This window comes from Sebastes umbrosus, chromosome 14 (assembly GCF_015220745.1).
Source record: "Sebastes umbrosus isolate fSebUmb1 chromosome 14, fSebUmb1.pri, whole genome shotgun sequence".
Classification (NCBI taxonomy): Eukaryota; Metazoa; Chordata; class Actinopteri; order Perciformes; family Sebastidae; genus Sebastes; species Sebastes umbrosus.
This window is the reverse complement of record NC_051282.1, coordinates 6,961,205-6,980,793: the sequence shown is the minus strand read 5'-3', so window position 1 is coordinate 6,980,793 and position 19,589 is coordinate 6,961,205. Positions and strand designations below refer to the sequence as shown.

At 40.9% G+C, this 19,589-nt stretch overlaps 1 protein-coding gene and 1 long non-coding RNA gene across 5 annotated transcripts in view; both read left to right on the top strand.

Moving 5' to 3' along the window:
• Positions 1–19,589, top strand: part of pecam1 (platelet/endothelial cell adhesion molecule 1) — a 192,714-nt gene that overhangs the window by 110,358 nt on the left and 62,767 nt on the right. The window lies entirely within an intron of this gene.
• Positions 255–18,302, top strand: LOC119502436. The gene is made up of 3 exons (XR_005210071.1): positions 255–267; positions 9,059–9,062; positions 18,134–18,302. It is a non-coding gene; the product is annotated as an uncharacterized LOC119502436 (long non-coding RNA).

Genomic DNA, 19,589 nt, shown 5'->3' with positions numbered 1-19,589 from the left:
TCCCCTCCTACACATGATCTCACTTCCCCCTCTTCTCCTCGTCTCCGGGGGCATCATCAGGAAGCCAGCCTGTCTCCTCCTGAACACTGTTCTGGCAGTCCACGTGTGTGCCAGCACTTCCTCACCCAGAGCTCATTGATTTTTTTTTTTTTTTTAAAACTCCAACCCTATTCTTCTTCTACCCTTCAGAAAAGTCTGGAGTATACATCATCTCACTTTCCGCAACTGGGGTCCAACTGTAACTGCAGCTGCTCATTGTGGGTGTTTGTTGTCTATTTTCTCTTTGTGCCTTAATTCCCTTTTTCTTTTTTTCCTCTCAATAGAGAATCAATAATTCACCAGCCTTATGTATACTGTATAGGATTATTCTTTAGTGAATAAGCAGTGTATTGAAGCCATATCATCACAAGGCACTGCATAGCCTTTAATGCAACAACTGAAGTTCATAACCTGTTTGGTGATGTTAAAAGAAACTCCAGTGTGTTTGCCGGACTAGTTTGCTTTATTAAGGCTGGTGAGAAAACTATCGTTTGAACTCTGCTGCACACCAAACAAGTGCACCGACACGGCCTGAAAAGATCCATTTTCACGTGACCTCTGGGGCAAACCAAGCATTAAAGGCGCTCTATACGATGTTCAGAGCATTAATATAGCAGCAAACAACTATTTGCTATGTAAAGATATAGAGGAGTAATGTCTACCTGAGCAGAGAATGAAGTCTCTCTCCCTCTGCGTGTGTTATAATCTGAGCTTCTCCGTGCTTTGTCGACATCGCCGGGCCGGCTGCGTGTCCTTTTAGTGCATGTGAGCGTGCCCCACTGGCTCGCTCACGGCCGCCGCTCTGCACTCCAACTCATACAGTGGTTACAGCTGATAACGTCGTACCGACCGATGGTGCCGTTGCAGAAGCGTAGCACCCACTCTCCAGTTCACCATCACGTTAACACTGTTAACTCTGTCAGCACTGTTGACGTTGTTTTCACTGTTAGCACCGTTAGCTATGAGCTGCCGGCTCGTGTTTAGAGCCGTGGGGAGGCAATAGAAATCCCCCCCAATCTCGTAATTAGCAACTTTAAGGCTGTAAACAGGGTGAAACCACTAGCCTGGCTCTGTTCAAAGGTAACACAATTTGCCAACCAGCACCTCACTAATTAAAGCTCACTAATTAACATGTTCCAGAAATAGTAAAAATGGCACATTGTCATTTTTAGACTGTAGTTTTTGTACAGATAAAAAAGGCTATAGCTGTTTCCTCGTTTGCAGTCTTTATGCTAAGCTAACCTGCTGGTGTGGCTCCAGCCTCATATTTAGCATAAAGACATGAGAGTGGTATTGATATTCTCACCTAACTCTTGGCAAGAAAGCAAGGAAGCACATTTCCCAAAATATGGAACTATTTCTGTAAGAGCAGCGTAACATGCTGTCACTCACCAGAATAACTGATTTTACCTCATAAAACCAGGTTGTGCTGATAATACATGGTTTGTCACCAAAAATAGTCTAGTGAATGAGGTATTTTTTATGTCAAGTGACTTATGTTGAATTTCTGGTTCGTTTGTAATAAGTTAGTGTGAACTCACAAAAAAGTACTTAAAGTAAAGTACTAGTAAAGTACTATACTAATTTATATGCTGTCTATGCTGTGTGCCACACAATACACTGAATACAATGAGGTGCTTTTGTTTTATTACTGTAACTACTGCAACAACATCCACCGACTCCATAGATCCCATTAAAGGGCATCTTATTTACTGTACGAACTGCTTGCTGCTCCTCTCTGTTCTATACAGTCCACTCCAGCAAACACTATTGTAACTAATCGCTCATAAAGTGATCGTGCTCCAGGAGCAGGGATCTTCTCCAGTAACTCATTTTACAACCCATACAGGGTGCAGGTTTTGCTGGGGCTCCCAGGGATTGTTTGGAGGCTGGTGCAGTCAGGCGTGGTGGGGAATGGGAATGAAGGGATTATGATGGGCTCTTAGCATTTGCCCTACACAAAGACACACACACATTTAAAAGGAGCCAAAGCAAACCAAATTAGGCTGCCAAATTGTGTGTTCTCTCTCTTTCCTGGCCTTCCTCTCCAGAGCCTTTGATGGTCTGAGTCTCTGAGGGCTCTGCCATCATCAGGGAGAGATGAGAGGATTGAAGGGGTTTAGGCCCTCTCCGTGAGATAAGAGGGTAAGAGCCCCTTCAGACTGAGACAGAGGAAGACATGACCTGTGGAAGATTAAAGTTGAAGGTCATCACGAGTACATTTCCAGTAACAAAACAAACTGCTCTAAAATTACTATGATGTTTGAATCATGCGAGAACGTTACTGAATTACAAGAAGCACCAACTGATTCACGATAATTAAAAAATTGGTAAAGCTTTACATTCAGCATGGCTCTCCAAATGCACAAGAGAGACTGGTTTAGACTGCGATAAAGGGCATTGCACAGAATAATATTTAACCTTATTAATTTCTAAGATTGCTGTTTCCAGAAGAGTAATGGAGTTTGAATTTAAAGATTATGTCCGTGGAGGCTGGAGTGCTTTTAAAAGTTCTTCCTGAACTTTTGACTTTACTTGGAAAACTATGGGACTGCTGGTGGAAAAAAATACATCAGCAATCAATATTAATCCATGGTTAATTTCCTGCTTTTGCCCTCCTAGCGATGGTGCCTAAGGATGGCGATGTTGGTTAGGCCATTCATTTGTCAATTTATTCATCTGTCTTTGGTCGAGGTGATCTTGAGAAACTAGCAAGAGTACACTATACTTTTAAAAATTATCCAACCGAAAAACCAACCTCAGTGTTGCCAACTCTTGTCCAATGAAAGTAGTTAGCAGCACTAGCTCCAAAAGGTTCTAAAACTAGCAAGAAAGTTGCCAACACTGACAGCCCGTCTCTTCAGGCTTCCCTCCAAAGCCATTCCCCCAAAACTATCATTAGGAACGTAAAACATATCATAATAAATGTGAACAATAAACATGTCTTTTGTTAGTACTCACAGCTGTCAAGCTAGCAGCTTGTGGAAGAATCTGTGATGCGCAGTGATTGCACGGGTAGAGTGTGCGCATGTAGGTAGACAGGCAGGTAGCCCGTCCAATCATTACATTCGGGCTGAATGAAATGATTTGACGGATTTATTACAGTCCTGCGACAGCCACAGATATCATATTTTCTTCTCTTTCTTTTTGCCAGAGTTATGATTTATTGATTGCTGTCGGGATGTAATGAGAATTTCAACTAATTATAACGAAAAATATTTCTAAAATCGTTGTTGTCGCTAACTTAACCCTTGACTTACACTTTGGTGCATGAAAAGATGGAAAAATAATGGTTCCCTTTCCAGTTTGTTCTGGTCTTTCCTGGTTCCCAGAAGTTGAATCCTAATTTTTGGGGTGAAGCTTTATATTCAGCTCATTGGCAACTTTGTAGCACAACAAATTGTTGATTCATTTCCGTTATAAAACATGTGACTGGTATTACTTATTTGTGCAAAGTTACAAATGCCAAAGTCCACACCAAAGGGAGTAAAATTGCTCCTGAACTGGCTGAAACACCTTGCTTCAAGTCCCACCTTTTCTTCCGTGACATGGTGATGTTACCAAGTAACACACTTTGCCTAGCAGTTAGTTTGGCACTCCCTCAAACAAAGATAGTTAGAGCGGAGCTGGAGCGGAGTCCAAAGAGTTTGGTTCAGTTGACCAATCACAACAGTGTGGGCCAGCTGACCAATCAGAGAAGACCGGGCATGTCGGTCAGAGCGTTTCAGACAGAGGCTGAAAAGAGATGATGCAGCACAGCCGGTATGAGAAAAATAAAGCATTTATTGAACATTAAAGTTGTTGTTCTACTAGAAACCCGAAATACAAGTATGTACCTGAAAATAAGCATAATAGGTCCTCCTTAAACATGGATGAAAATCACTCCATCATTACTTTTTATGCTTCCGCATATGTTAGAGTTTAAGTTAAGTCTGGACTACTCTTGTGAATACAATATCTCAGGAACGCCTGGAGGGAATTTCTTCAAACTTGGCACAAACGTCAACTTGGACTCAAGGATGAACTGATATGATTTTTGGCTGTCAAAGGTCAAGGTCACTGTGACCTCAGAAAATAGGATTTGGCGGAAACTCAACTGAAATAGTGTAATAGGATAAAATGATGAAGTGTCCACATTTTGGACAGACATGGGCATAAACTACAACTTGACTGGCTGGCAGAGGTATACTCTACAAGGTAGTAATTCTAGTTATTATTGAAGTATGCATTGAGTAGCTTGAAAAAGTGTTTTTATGTACTTATAATGAATAATTTAAAAGGTTGGTATTCATATGTAGTTTTCTGCTTTATTAGAGAAATTTGCCTTATTTGGTTAAATGTATCAATGGTATTGATTTCATAATTCTCCTTGAGTATGTTAAGACATAATGGTGCAACATGGTGTGTTTTATTGAACTCTGAGACACAAAAGTCAACTACCTTCATATTGTCCGCTGTTCATTGTAGCACCTGTCCTAGCTCTTATTCCCATGAGCTAACAATATCAACCCCCATCAGCGTGCAGACATATCATCTGCTTCATTAGGGGTGCATGTGAGTGTGTGTTTTTTCCTGTCTGAGCGTGTTTGCATGTTCACTTACATGTGTTACTTTGCTCTAAGCTCTTTAAGAATAGAGAATTTATTAGCAGCTGTAGGGGGTCTACAAATGCTCGCATAATGAAAGTGACACACATGCATGCATACTGTACACACACACACACACACACACAGCACTGGCTGAGACTCAGCAGAGATAAGCCAGTGGATTAAAACAGCACCAAAATGTCTCTGATGTAGGGGACAGACGGTTATGTAACACAGAGAAACGCTGACCAAGAAGAGCAGCTCTGTGTGTGTTCATGAGTGAGTGTGCGCCTGTTTTTAATATTTTCTGCAGTTTTAAGTTGGCGCCACACATATTGGTTAACTTATCAAGGCGATTATTTAAAAAACAAACATGACCTTAGAGGAAAAGTTATTCTGTGGTCCCTCAAGAGAACACAAGCAGAACTAAATGTGAGGTTATATTTGGATGTACCTTTGCCTCTATGTACAGCTGCATGCGCATACAAATTTAATCAACCATCTCTGCTCTCTTCGTTGCTGCCTGAATGCGCTGATTCCTTTACAGCAGTGCCATCCTCACTGCATTAAGGATATGCAGAGGGAACGCCCCCTACAGGTGGACCATCGATACAACAGCACTTCTTCTCATTACCATTCAGCTCATGCCGCAGCTGCTTTCAGATACTGCTTGTAGTTACTAGTTTGCGGTTATCGCAGTCATCGTGGTTTACTCGACGATGTCTGACCTTGACTTCTAGCTTCTCCTCTCAGATTGAACATCTGGCTTGGTGGGAAAAGGAAGCAAAGAGTTAAGTGCCTCTACAAATTGCTCTTCAGGTGGATTGCATCCTGTCGTCAAGGTCTCTACAAGAGAGACACAGGAGTAAAGAAAGTGACGTGAGAATGAGATGGAGAGGCTGAGAAGAGAGGAGGGAAAGGATGAGAGGGAAGAAGTGAGTCATGAGGATGAGATCTGTTTGCAATTTAAACTTCAGATTATGTTTCAGTGGGCTTGCATGACTTAAACCTTATAAAGGAAAAATGTGAGCATGAATTAATAATATGTAGATGTGGTAATATAAATTTGATGTAAATATTTTATATAAGTGCTATACCACCAGACCGTTATGTATCTTTGAGACACTTCTCCCCTCCCTGTCTCCTTCCGCCTGACCCTCTTGTTAGTAAGCAGTCACGCAGCAGTTTTTTTTTTTTTTTAACACAAAGCTATACGTGAGCATGTGTCTCCTCCTCCAGCTCTCCACCAGAGTCAAAGGGAATTCCTGAGCGGCACTCAACCTCGACTCTGCCATCTCATCTCCCACGCCGTTCTCTGCCTCCTAGCTGTTTGCCACTTTTTTTCCTAGTATAGTTTGCATGTGTTTTCAAATATGCAATTGTTCAGGACAAGAGTAAAGCTCTTTGTGAAGTAAATCTAGCGTTGTTAAAAGAGTATTTGTTGAATGACATCATGTCAGGCTGAACTGGATTATCTTACAATAGCAGATCCTCCACTTCAAATCTGCTGGGTAGAGGGTTTCCAACAATGTGTGGTGGAAGTTTTTAAAAGTATAACCACCATACATTTAAAGGCCCCGGTGTGTAGGATCTGGTGGTATCTAGCAATGAGGTTTCAGGTTGCAACCAATTGAAGCCTATCCCATGAGCCAAGTGTGTTGGAGAGCTACAGTGGCCATTGCAAAACGCGAATGTCTCTACCTAGAGCCATTTGGAGCAGAGCCAGTGCATAGAGTGTGTGTGTGTACGTGGGAAGGGAGTAGTGAAGCAAGAGAGAGAGAGTGGCGGCGACGGGAACGAGTAATGTTATTGACTTTGGCCCAAGCAGGAAAAGTTAACAGAGTTTGGTTTGTCTGTTCTGGGCTACTGTAGAAACATGGCAGTGCAACATGGCGGACTCCGTGGAGAGGAGATCTGATCCCTGTGTAGATATAAACGGTAAGGAAACGAAAACACAATTCTTGCAATGTTGAGAGCCGTGCGGAGGCAATAGAAATGCTCCCAATCTTGCATCTAGCACCTTTAAAGGAATAGTTGGACATGTTGGGAACTACACCTTTACTTTCTTGACGACCGAAGAATGAAAAGCTCGATACTACTCTCATGTCTGTTTGGTAAATATGTAGTTAGCCGGAGCCAGCAGCTGATAATCTTAGCTTAGCTTAGCTTAGCCTAGAAATGGGGAAACAGCTAGCCTGGTTATGTCCAAAGGTATTTTTAGTGAGCAATTAATGAGCTTTAGAGGTGCTGGTACAATAGGCAGATTTTGTTGCGTTTGGACAGAGCGAGGCTAGCTGTTTCCCCCTGTCTTTATGCTAAGCTAAGCTAACCAGCTGCTGGTCCTAGCCACAAATTTAGCACACAGACGGAAGAAAGTTATCTATCTTCTCATCTATCTCGATGACGAATAGGTGTATTTCCTAAAATGTCAAACTATTCCTTTAAACATTTATGGACAAATACCCATAATAGGGCCCATTCAAACACATCACATGCTCTCCTTTACCCAGACTATTTCCAACAAGTAGAGACATCGTCATGGTTACCATTGTCAAGAGACGCACAATAGCAGAGCTAATGTACAGTTGACGCACTCCTGTGCCCACTCATGCCTGCCGCTGCTTTTTGTGTACTCAGTTTATTAATTTAGTTACTTGGAAAAATCAACCAGTCTCTCTCAGGAGTTTGAGGTCCACCATCTGGAACAACAGGGAGGCTTTGGTCCTCTGTCAATCAGGGAAGTTCAGGCCTGGACAGGGTGTAGACTGGACCATGCATGAGCCAGTCATTAGTCTGAACCATGTGGATATTGTAGACCAACTGGAAAACTGTGGCACTCTCTGCTGGGCAAGACACTATTAAATATACAACAGTACTAGTTATCACGTGTTGTTTCACCTTTTTTGTTTCATAAGTTACATTGGTGTCTTTTACTTTTTATTCTCCAGAACAATGTGTGTCTTTTTAGCACCTGCTCCTGTTTTATGTCACTGCACCGTCTCATCAGTCCGACCTCTTTCCGCTCCTCTCCCTCCATGATTTCCGTGTGCTCGCTCTGCACGTTCCCACCTGCACCCATAATCCACTCCGTGCACTTTCAGTTCGGCTCCTCTTGTCCTGATTTCAGACACAATCCTCTCATAGCCTCTACTAACAAGGTGAATTTTAATCATCCATTACCACTACTTAACCGAGCCACTATGGCAGATTTCCTAGGGCACTTTTTGTTCCTGCTTTCCACGTATTCACATCAGTATGGCAATGACTGTCCTTCAATATATATATATATATATATATATACATATATATATATATATATATATATAAAACATATTTTGTTATATTTCTATTTAGAAATATCAGAAATATGGTCCTTTACCAGTCCTGAAATGTGCTATTTTGAACTTGTGTAATAGTAAAGCTCCTGTTTATTTTAGTCAGACCACTCAGCATATACAGTACAGTAGTCTCAATGCAAAACATCTTCAGGACACTACAGCTTTGATTCATAGTCTTCACTGTATACATTATCTTGGAGATCTACCTCAAGGGATTCCCTCAGCTCAGGCAAATTATCAGTCAAGTGATGACACTCATGAAACGCTGACAGGTAGCGCGTGCTCTACCGAGATTGTATCGATCCACCAGCCATTCACGTGAAGGCATGCAAGAGAGTGAACGTTTTAATATACCGCGTGCTCAGTGTGTTTTACGATAATGGAGGAGCTCACACGGGGCGCCAGGAGCCTCATCAGGGCTCTCTTATAGTTTATTTCTCTATTCTCACAGGAGTTTTCTAGATTCAATCCCACCTATGTGCTGTAATGAAACATAGAAATGTTCAGTGTCAGCTCCACTAATGATTACTTACTCCATTGATTTCTTTATAGATTACCACACACATGTGAATACACACTACAACAGGAAGTTGTTCTTGGCTTTGGGCGAAGTCGCCGCCTCTGTTGGGCGATGAATATCAGGATATATCCAGTGAGACAGCATACATTTGTCAACCATCAGAGACGTTGCCATAATGTTTATATCATTGTGGGAAATGTTGCAAATTAATGAGCAGGGCTGCTTTCAGGCAATATTGGATTTTAATGGGGTTCTTTTGCATCATTGTGAGAAAGTGAATTGCCAGGTATATAATTTGCTGGGATAGACAGAAACGCACAAGTTATTTTAACAGCTTCTCAGTTAATTTCCCAGAAAATGTACAATATCCCAGTATATAATGATACTGTAGCATACAATTAGAACTGGCATTCTGCAAACAGCCCGTAAGGCATAATTAATTAAGATCATGACTGGGAGACGTTTGGCTCTCAGGCCTGAGTGGAATAAATATTCGAAAATGATATTCATGGTTTGTTTTGGCCACTTAGGATTTAGTCTTTCGGAGGCATTTTGAGAGAAAATAACAATCACAGGACAGTATTTCTCTCTGTGACCCTAAATCTGAATTAACCTCATATATTGACCTCATATTACTAAACCAACCCACCAATCTGTTGTCCTTCGCTTTAAAGAATTCATACGTGACCCAGGTCTTTTTCTTGAAACTTGTTGGGATCTTCTTCTGAGAATAATCTCTCTAAAATACTGTAAGTAGAGTTTATATTACCAGAAAGAATATTTATTTATTCGTTATATGATCCAACGTTTTTTTCTCCTCATTTGGGTTCTGACAAACAAACCACTCGATTCCACTGTTATCAGCTCATTAAATGTGCGTTATCAGTCATTATAAGATTATAAGCCTCATAGATGTGGGTCAGTAGGGGCCTACTGTGCCTACTACATTGTAAAAGTGTAAGCGAAACTTAAAAGCAACACGTTCTAACACGTTGTAAAACCGAATAGAACGTTATGTTTTGAACACAAACAAAACGACTTCTTTAGGTTTAGGCAACTAAAACACTTGGTTAAGTTCAGGGAAAAACATTGTGTTTTGGCTCAAAATAACCTTTTTGAAAAGCGAAAGTAAAAACCTAACGTTTGTGAACAGGATTACACGTTGTTTGGTTTCATGAGGGATGCGAACCCCGGTCTCCTTGGTGAAAGTACTGTGTTTTTTGCTCGTCATAATTAATACGGTCGCTAGATGTTGCTGTCGTCTTCTTTTATTCCTTCTTTTTGTGATCGTCCATGTGAATCAATGACAAAACCTACTAGTGGGTGTAGCAGGGTCCTACTGACCCACATCTATGAGGCTTATCACCACTGATATCGCCCCTTTAATGACCTTATAACAGTCTAACCAGCTGGACAAACATAACCAGGTGCAAAATTAAAATGGCGGTCAGCAGTCCCAATCCCAGTGAAACCCAGATCCGCGGTCACGTCCTTGTTGATATAGTACAGTGTCTCCTATTCATCTGTCGGTTTGATTCAGCTTTAATTCATTATCCGCAATCTGCTAGAATAGGATTGGTAGTTGATAGCAGGTGGTCACAGCTCACAGAGCAACCATGTGGACAGAAAGCTGCTCGACAGACTCAGGTGTGCCTCATCTGTGGAGGCTGGAACGTACCCACAGCCACACGGGACAGATCGAAGACGATACAATAAAGAGGAAGGAGAGGATATTGTACAGTGGAGTGTGATACAATATGATGGAAATCTATATAATACTTCTTTGTCTGCTTGGGACGATCTATATTAGAATAATTCACAAGTGCATGCAACCCAATATATTATGAAAACAAAAACAGCATTTTGCTTTGTTGGTATTTTTATTTTTCGCTCCTGTCCCTTACCTCGTCACCATTCCATGTGTAAAAATATAAAACTAGGATGCAGATTACTGTAGTGATCTATAACATTTAGATTTACAGTAATAATCGCCTTGTTACATAATCATATTTGGGGGTTTTAGTAAATTAATCCTCTGATTTTTTTTTTTTTTGTTTAGCATTTCTTTGACCACCACGGAGCCACTAGTGATGTTTTGTGATGAACTGTGTTTTAATATCTGACTGTGTGTGTGGGTGAATACACGAGGCAGAACTGGCACTGAAATGCTGAAAAAGAGTGACACATTTGCAGTCCTTGAAAAACAGAGGTTAAGCTGTGAGGTCTTTTCAAATACTGTTTGGGTTCTTTCTCGTATTCTGTGAGGACCTTCGCGAGGCTGCCTGCCTATTCACCAACGGAAAGCCCACACGTATTAAAACATCAAAGCCCGCTCTGTGCTATGTTGAACTGTGCAGAGATCCATGAGTTGCTGTATTTTCTTGCTGTCGATACGTGCCTTGAATACATTAAGTGGGAGAGAGGGCGAGAGAGAGAGCGATGAATAAATAAGTATACTGGGTTGGAGGAAAAACCGACCGGAGCGGTTTTCATTCCATGTTCCTTTTAAATCTTTGGGCAGTAAGAATCAGATAAATTAATAATAACATGAGGTTTGGTCCGCTGTCTCCCCCCATATACCACTTCTCTCCTTGGCTTATTCCCAAAGAAATAATAAAAGTTTTCGATGTTTTCCTTTCTGATGTTTCCTCACGCTGCACCAGTGTCAGTATAACCCGGACTGTAAAAAGACAAATACAGCCACGGTGTGAACACATATTGATTCTGCAAAGGGCCAGTCAAGCAAAAATTAACTATTTTTTACAGTGAAAATGAAACCAAACCAAACCGTTCAGGCACAAGGCTGTTCTTATGGCAAAAAGTGCCCGGGACCATGACAGGGAGATTTCTTTTGTCTCCTATCGATCTCCTTTGCATTGTAAAAGTCAAATTTTAAAAGGTCTTCCTCGTGAAACCTGTTGGAATCTCTCTGCACTATAAGCAGAGCCTGTATTACAAAGAAAGAATTATTCTTCTCATCTCTCTTTCTCTGAGCGGCTGATGTGATTAAAAATTCTGCACACAGTTCAGTGCTAAAGACGGCGAGCGTGTTTTTTGTGCAAGAGTGCTGCGTCTAGCAATGAATACATCAGCGTGGACAAGGACAGGAGTTTGTTCAAGCACTCTTAAAGATCATGGTGAGTCTCTGAACCACCTACAATCCCCCACACATCCAAGAGGACCTTTTTGTAAATTTCTGCCACTTACTACAGAGTGTAATGTGCGACGTTGCTGAGCAACGTAGTCATTAAAAAATGACATTGACTTGAAAGGCCTTGGCTGGTATTTTTCTGTTCTCTTGCTACAGTACACAACACCATTATGGTGCTTTATAGGCAGTGTCTGGAGCATTGAGAATTCAATGGCAGCAAGAGGTAATAACATTTTAAAAAATGTTCCCGAGATAGAAAATTAAATGATTTCAGTTTAACTCTTGGAATCATTTTGGATCTTTATACTTTTCCCTCAAAATGTACAAAATATGTTTTATGGTACAGTAATATAGATGTGGCATTTCAACTAATCAACCTACAATTTTAGCAATAGTCTGACATTTTGGGAAAGAGAGTTAGTTGTGAAGATTGATACCACTGTCATTTATGTCTGTTAAATATAAGGCTACAGTCAACAACCGGCTAGCTTAGCATTTGCCACATAACTCCCTGTAAACAGCAAATTGTATTTCGTATTATTGAATCTTTACCCGTTGTTTTTTGTACCGATTGAACAAACGACAAATAAAATGTTAATAAGTGAGCTTTAGAGGTGCTGGTAGGCGGATTTTGTTTCCTTTGGACAGAGCCAAGCTAGCTGTTTACAGTCTTTATGCTAAGCTAACCAGTTGCTGGCTATAGCTTCATATTTAGAGGATATACAGATATGAAAGAGGAATCAATTTTCTCAAATAATTCTCGGCAAGAAAGTAAATAAGTAAGTTAGCGCTTTTACCAAAAACAAAATTCCTTTAATGAACTTTAAGAGTGCACATGGAACTTGCCATAAAAGGTTGTCCAAACAATATCCCAACCCGGTCTCACAGGAAGTTGATAAATAGCACGACATTCCACTGACAGTCCACGTGTCATCAAGACGCATTTTAGGCTTTTCACATGTCATTTGTACTCCACTTTTTGTGTGTCATTTGTACACCACACAACAAAACAATGGTAACGTCCGCAGTTAGGTTTAGGCAACAAAACAACTTAGTCAGCTTTAGGAAAAAAGTCATGGTTGGGCTTAGAATAAGTACGTAAACTAAGTAAAATACTTAGGGAAACAACATAACATAACTATGGAAAACACGTGAAAAACGTCTATAATGTAACTTGCAAAACAAAACATCGGTCTCGTACACCAGTCTCATTGTTAAAAGTCCTGTGTTTGTTGGACCCATCCACCTCACCACCCGCCCACCATAAGCAGTCTTTCTTACTTTTTATTCTATGTCACTAGCTCTGAGCGTAACACATTTACGCGGATGTGTCAGTACAGACTACATTGCGTACAAATGACACGTCAAAAGCGAGAAAGGCGTTTGTATTGAATGCTAAATGCCATCAACTATCATGGCATTCATACCTTTTCGTACAAACGGACTGGATATCCAGAGCATTAATAAAGCAGCAAACAACTATTTGCTAAGATATAGAGGAGTAATGTCTACCTGAGCAGAGAATGAGGTCCCAACCAACGGCGCTGTTGCGAAAAACATAGCACTCACTCTCCAATTCCCCCTCAAATTAACACTGTTAGCTCTGTCAGCACAGTTGCCATTGTTTTCACTTAGCGTTGTTAGTACCATTTGCCTGCTCAGCCGTTGCCATGTTGAGAGCCGTGCAGAGGCAATAGAAATGCTCCCAATCTTGTTTTTCATTGTGTAGCCAACTTCACTATGAGCTTTTAGCAAATCCTGTAAAATAATGGTCTTATATTTTAGAGATATACAGAAAAATTCAAAGGTGCTAAATCATGAACAGAGGAGAAAGCTAAAAGGCAAATTAGACAGCCGCAGAAACTTCCTGAGGTGAGGGCGATGATGACGAGAGGATGCTGTGAGCAACTTCTCTACTTTCAGAAGTGTGTGTGCTCACTTACACATATTACTATGCTGCACGACCTCTTCATGCATCTATTACGTGTACTGTCCATACAGATAAGGAGATGAGCGTGTATAACTGTGAGTACAACAACCTGGGTATCCTAACAGCCCCCTGCTGTGAGAGCATTAACAGCTACAAGGAAGGACATAAATGTATTTCTCAGCTCACGGCATGTTCCGCTGAGAGAGGCGGGCAGATTTAGCCTCTTGTTATTTCTTCTCCCTCAGATGAATGAGAGCGATATTCCTCTATCGCCTCTTCATATGGAAATAAATGGACCTGGGTTACTGTATATGTTCATGTATGAAATTGCTTCTACAGTATAGGTTTGTGTGTGCTGTATGTCAGAATAATAGCCCCCCTATATTCCTATAGTAACTCCTGTCAAAGTGACAAAAAGCACCTCTGTTCATCCTGCTGCTGATGTTGCAGATGAGAGCCTCAGGTTTTATTTCTTCGAGAGAGAGAGAGGAGGAGGAGAGGAGGAGGAGAGAAATGGAAATAGGCATAAATATGGAAATATAAATAAACCGCAACCTCTGGGGTTCCACCACCCACCATCTCCTCTGCTCTGCATCTGCTTACACCCCCGGTGAACTTTGTTATTTATCCTGTTATTTGCTATTATTATCATGTTTTTATCTCTGGTCCGATCCTGTTCCTCCGGTCCCTCTATAAATGCTGCCGGTAGCTGCTAAGGTCAGGGATGTTGGTCCTTTTGTTAAGTCAGCCGCCACCGCCGTCGCTGCTGCATCATCGTCTCTGCCTTCATCTCTACATCTTCCTCCTCCTCCCTGCCTGAGGGATTAACTCTCTCTGTTTGTATGTCAAATACACTGAAGGAAGACATTAGACACAGAACAGCGTGTAATTATCTTTGTAATGAACTACAAGACTATAAACAACTTTGTCTTTTCCTTTTTGCTTTTGTGTGACACACACATTTGTACACCCAGACACACATGAAACACCCGTTTTATTTTACACAGGCATCACCCTCTAATTTTGCCCACAGCCTGCTCTCCACTGCAGAGCTCCCATATGCCCACAAGCCTATAGAGTCAGTTAGAGAGGATCCATGTGTGCTGTGAGGTTACTTACATTGCACACCTTTCAGTTTTTGTTGTAATGTGCATCAGTGCATGAACCATCTATGCTCTTTGCAGCCTGCAAGTGTGCTAAACAGCGGAGGGGGTTTAAGGGGTTTGCCATGAAAGCCTCATGTCTTTCGTGCTTCAGCCTTCCGCATGTGAGCAACGTCTGAAGGTGACATGCGAGACCTCGTGCGAAGCTGTAAATGTGATGCAGTGTACTTATCTCTACTCACATCTGTCAGTGTAGCTGACAAATGTTATCTGAAGATGAAGGGAGTCTGCTAGGAATTTATTTAGATCCGTTACTGAACCACGGGCTCCTGTCCACACACTGCAGGTGCTCTATTTGAAATGCTCAGAATTACTTAAAACTTTGCTTAAAGAAACAATAAAATATTGCTTGAATCTCAGGTGAATGTTGCTTTCAAATGCTTTAAAAATGTGTGAAGAATGTCATGCTCCCTTATGCACTGAGATCATTTTCAACCCTGTTTAGCACATAAAGCTGTAAATAAACTCTAATCTTAAAACAGCACTGTCATCTCGCTAAACAGTAGTGTTTTTATTAGATCCAGAAAAGTTGACAATTTAGACAAACAAGGTTTTGACTTGAAACCACCAATTTATCATTTTCCTCTTTTTGGGGTCCCTCTGGGGGCCCCAGAGATGCTAAACAGCCTCTAAGTTCACCTTTGCCCCGGGCCAGCTCCGTCTTAAGCACTCAGACAGATGTCAAGTGAATCCTGTGTATGTGTCTAATGGAATTTTATTCAAGACTTCCTACTTTATTCTACAACATTTCAAAGGGAGCTGTTTTTCTCCCCTACATTTATCCAATTTTTCTGTTTTTATAAGAGACTTGGGACATTAAGTTCATGAAATTGCTTTTGTTGGGTAAAAATCATTTATTTCCAAGACATCCTACTTTCATTTCAATGACGCAACCACGGACTGCATATAAGAAGTGGACATAGTCATCGTGACGACACCCATTGGTTTGTTGCCTGCCATTTTGAAGCCTAGAGTTTGGCATTTTGGCCGTCACCATGTTGGTTTTGCAACCAGAGGTGACACGAGAGTGTGGAGCTAAGTACAACCGAACGCTGAATAAGACATTTTTAGGCGACCAAAAAGGTTATATTTAACTTTTATGAACTGAAAGGACACTATGAAAGGGTTAAAGTTGTACAACGAAAACGTGGACAATTCCCAGACTGGACAACACCGTGGAAACGACCTGTCAATCACAATGTAGCCACGCCCTAAATCATCCCCTGTTTTATGTTCTATTTGACTCTAAATGGGACCATAATTTACTAAATGAACATCATGCTGTATTGAAGAAGACTTGAAACTAGCGATTGAAAAACTCATGTGTACAATGTTTACTGAGGTAATAAATCAAGTGAGAGGTAGGGTCATTTTCTCATAGACTTCTATACATCAGACTTCTTTTTGCAACCAGAGGAGTCGCCCCCTGCTGGCTGTTAGAAAGAATGCAGGTTCAAGGCACTTTAGCATTGCCTTCACTTTTCAGACCCAGGGGTAGCCCACTAGACGCAACACATTATTGGCATTATCTAAACAGTTTTTGATAATTTTCTCAATCTGTAGAGGAGGGTATATCATTTTTCAACTGATCTAAAAGCAGGAAAATCCCTAAAACTACAAATACCAAGTTTTTTACTTGTACTTTTACTTGTACTTTTGTTCAGAATTAAAACCTGTTTATTTTAATACTGTAATGTTTGATACTTTTTCTGAAGTGAAAGAGTTTTAGTACTTCTTTTGAGTACTTTTTCTTCAACAAGATGATCACGCCACTGGAGTAATTAATCTCCCAACATTCAGCGGATGTTAAAGATATTACTGAACTGATTGCACATTTCTTACCATTCCTGTTTTTTGTTTTGTTACATCACGTAAATCAAAGATAACAAATGACTCTGAGGCAGAGACCCCTATGTTATAAATCATATGAACGTTCTTCATCAAAGCATAATTAGTTTTCTTCAAGGAAGGCTTGTATATTACAGAACAGTAAAAAGAAGAGGCAGCTATGTTGTGATTATAACACCTCCATTTTAATTATCACTTTGAATCGTGGCTGTTTGGCCAATAAAGGATGCTGCCTGAGGCAAACAACATTATTATACAGGTTGCACAGACAGAAGCACATGGGTTAAAATAAGTAGTAAACCCTCAGTAGTAAACTCTTAATTCATACACAGCATATCTGTGGTTGATTGAAGGCAGCATGCAAGGTCACTGGGAAATCTGTGTACCAGTGGTAGGGATTATATTACCTATTTAGAAATGAATCCCCTTCATAAAAATGGAAATGAATGAAAATATGTCTCAACCACATGTGACTGATTCTCCTCATCCAGAATAATAATTTTTTTTCCCTGTGGGGAAAATATTGTGTTCAATGTTCAAAGAGGTCAAATTAACTTAAAACGATACAATTAAAGCATACAAATGATACAACTGGCGTTGCCTAGAGCAAGTTATAGTCATTATGTTTGAAGAGACACACAATACAGTCATTTCAGTGATTTAAAATCATACAGAAATATATGCACTCCAGGCCCCGCGGCCTAAAGGCAGAGCCGGGCTTCCTGAAGGCCGAGGTGTGTTGCTGAGACCGGTTGGTCAACTGAGGAACTGCAGGCCCTGTGCAAAGTACTGCAGTGGGTGTTAGACAATGCTGCACTGTAAAGCTTTACTTGCTTTTACTGTACAATGTGATGATTGCAGTACTATCAAGGCCAACACTAAAATAGGGTATGGCAAAATAAAAAAGCTTGCCATAATGGCAGTGCACTAAAAATCCATTATCCATTCACAATGAGTAACAATAATTTATGTGAACTCCAAAGGTGATGTTCTACTGATGGAGGTCTGAGCGCAGGGCCAGCGGCTGAGCAGCTGCCCGAAGTTGTCAGTTTTGTTACCTCTGGACAGAGTCGGGCCAGCTGGTTCCCACCTGTTTCCAGTCTTCATGCTAAACTAGGATAAGCCGCTGAATGTCTAGCGTACAGATATTAAGAGCGGTATCGATCTTCCCCAAAATGCCGAGCTATTTCTTTTAACCGAAACACCAAGGAGAAACTATGCCAGTGGTTCCCAAAGTGTGTGCCTTTAAAACAGAGATTTGTTTATTTCCATTTATATATTGTGCGGTTTTAATGATATGTTATCATTTTTCTTTTTAAGTTTGGGCACCACTGAATTACTATACATAGGAAAATTACCTTAAAAGGTAACTTCAGTAATTTTCAACCTAAACCCATGTTTTTTGTGTCTAACTGACTAATAACAACAATAATTTCTGAAATTGGTCCACTATTGAGCGGGAGCGCAATGTGATTCTATTGGGGCAAGCTGGCTCTGTCATTTACGTCCGCTAAAAGTGCTTGTTTCTGCCATGACAGGCTCTGATTGTTATTATGAGACATTATGGAAAGAGTCTCGCTCAAGGAGAAGTCTCGTTCTGAAATGTGACGAGGTGACGTGTTACCAGAAGACAACGGTGAAATAGAGGAATACATCCATGGTGGAAACGAGAGTGCCGGCCGGGCAGAGTTTGTTGTGTTGGAGTTCAGAAAGTGTTATCTAAAAGATTTTCAATGTCATTCCTGAATATTTACATGATTTTGACAATGTGGATGAGACACTTATAGTAACAATCTAAGCCTGTCAGTGGCAAAAAGAAGCACTTTTAGTGAACATACTGTAACCTTACACGCTGCTCACTTGCCCTCGCAGGCCGTTTTATGGCTGCCGGTAAAGGCCGTTACACACTGGCAGTTTTTTTTGTGCGATTAATTCGCACTTCAACATATTTTTTACGAACTCTTGATTTTGTCATGAGTACTTTCACACAGTACGCAGATATTACACAGCGAAAAAGCAATATCTTTTTTTTCGGAACAAGGTTGATTTTCTGAGTTCCCGCACCGCCAATAAAGGCATCAACCAATCACGTTGTGCGGAACGGTTTGAGTTGCACCTATATTTATGAAACAACAACACAGAGGCACCGTAGCATGGATGTATAAAGAGACACTTTATCATTCCTTTCAAACTCGACAAAGGCAGCGCAGACCAGATTAACTCCTTCCGATCTTGCCTTTCACAATAAAAGCCCTGGACATACAATATTCGCAGGCGAGTATTTCGCATTTTCATGTTCGTCAGGTCCCAAGTGTGTAAAGGCCTTTACAGCGTTCTCCCACAATAATTAAAAAAATTGTCCCCATTAGTCACTTCGACACAAAATATGGGGAAATAGGGTTCAAGTAAAAAAATACAGAAGTTACCCTTTAATGGTTGCTAATGTGCCTTTCAGGAATGTTGACATCTTGATCACACAGTAGATTATTTATCAGCTCTACAGTAGGCATGAAAGTGATCCAGACACGCTGTAGATCTGTGTGAAGATCCAGCACATTTAACTGGTTTGAGACTGACGGCTTTCGAATGCGCTCCCGTCTGCTGAACTCTGCTGTCAAACCAGATTCCAACATACAACGGGGATAACCTATTTAGAGATTAATCCTTGTCTCATAAAACACATTTATGCGTCAGCCATGGTCGTCTGAACCATTTGGGAGGTTCGGGGCTGGCTGGGCTCTGCGTGCGTAGCTCAGAGATGATATTGCACTTAACATGGTTTTGTTCCCTGCAGTGACATGTTCTCAGTTGACATCCTGTCGGCTTTAACTCCACGTGATTACATTTTACCGCAGCCCATCTTCTCCTCACTTGACCTCCCAAATAAAGCAGCCCTAGAGCTCAATCCATTAATGTCACTCAGGCACACAAATATCTTGTGACAGTTCCAGAAATAAGCTTTTAAAATGTAATCGTTATTGAGGTACACAATCATATTATTTGCTTTATGTGTA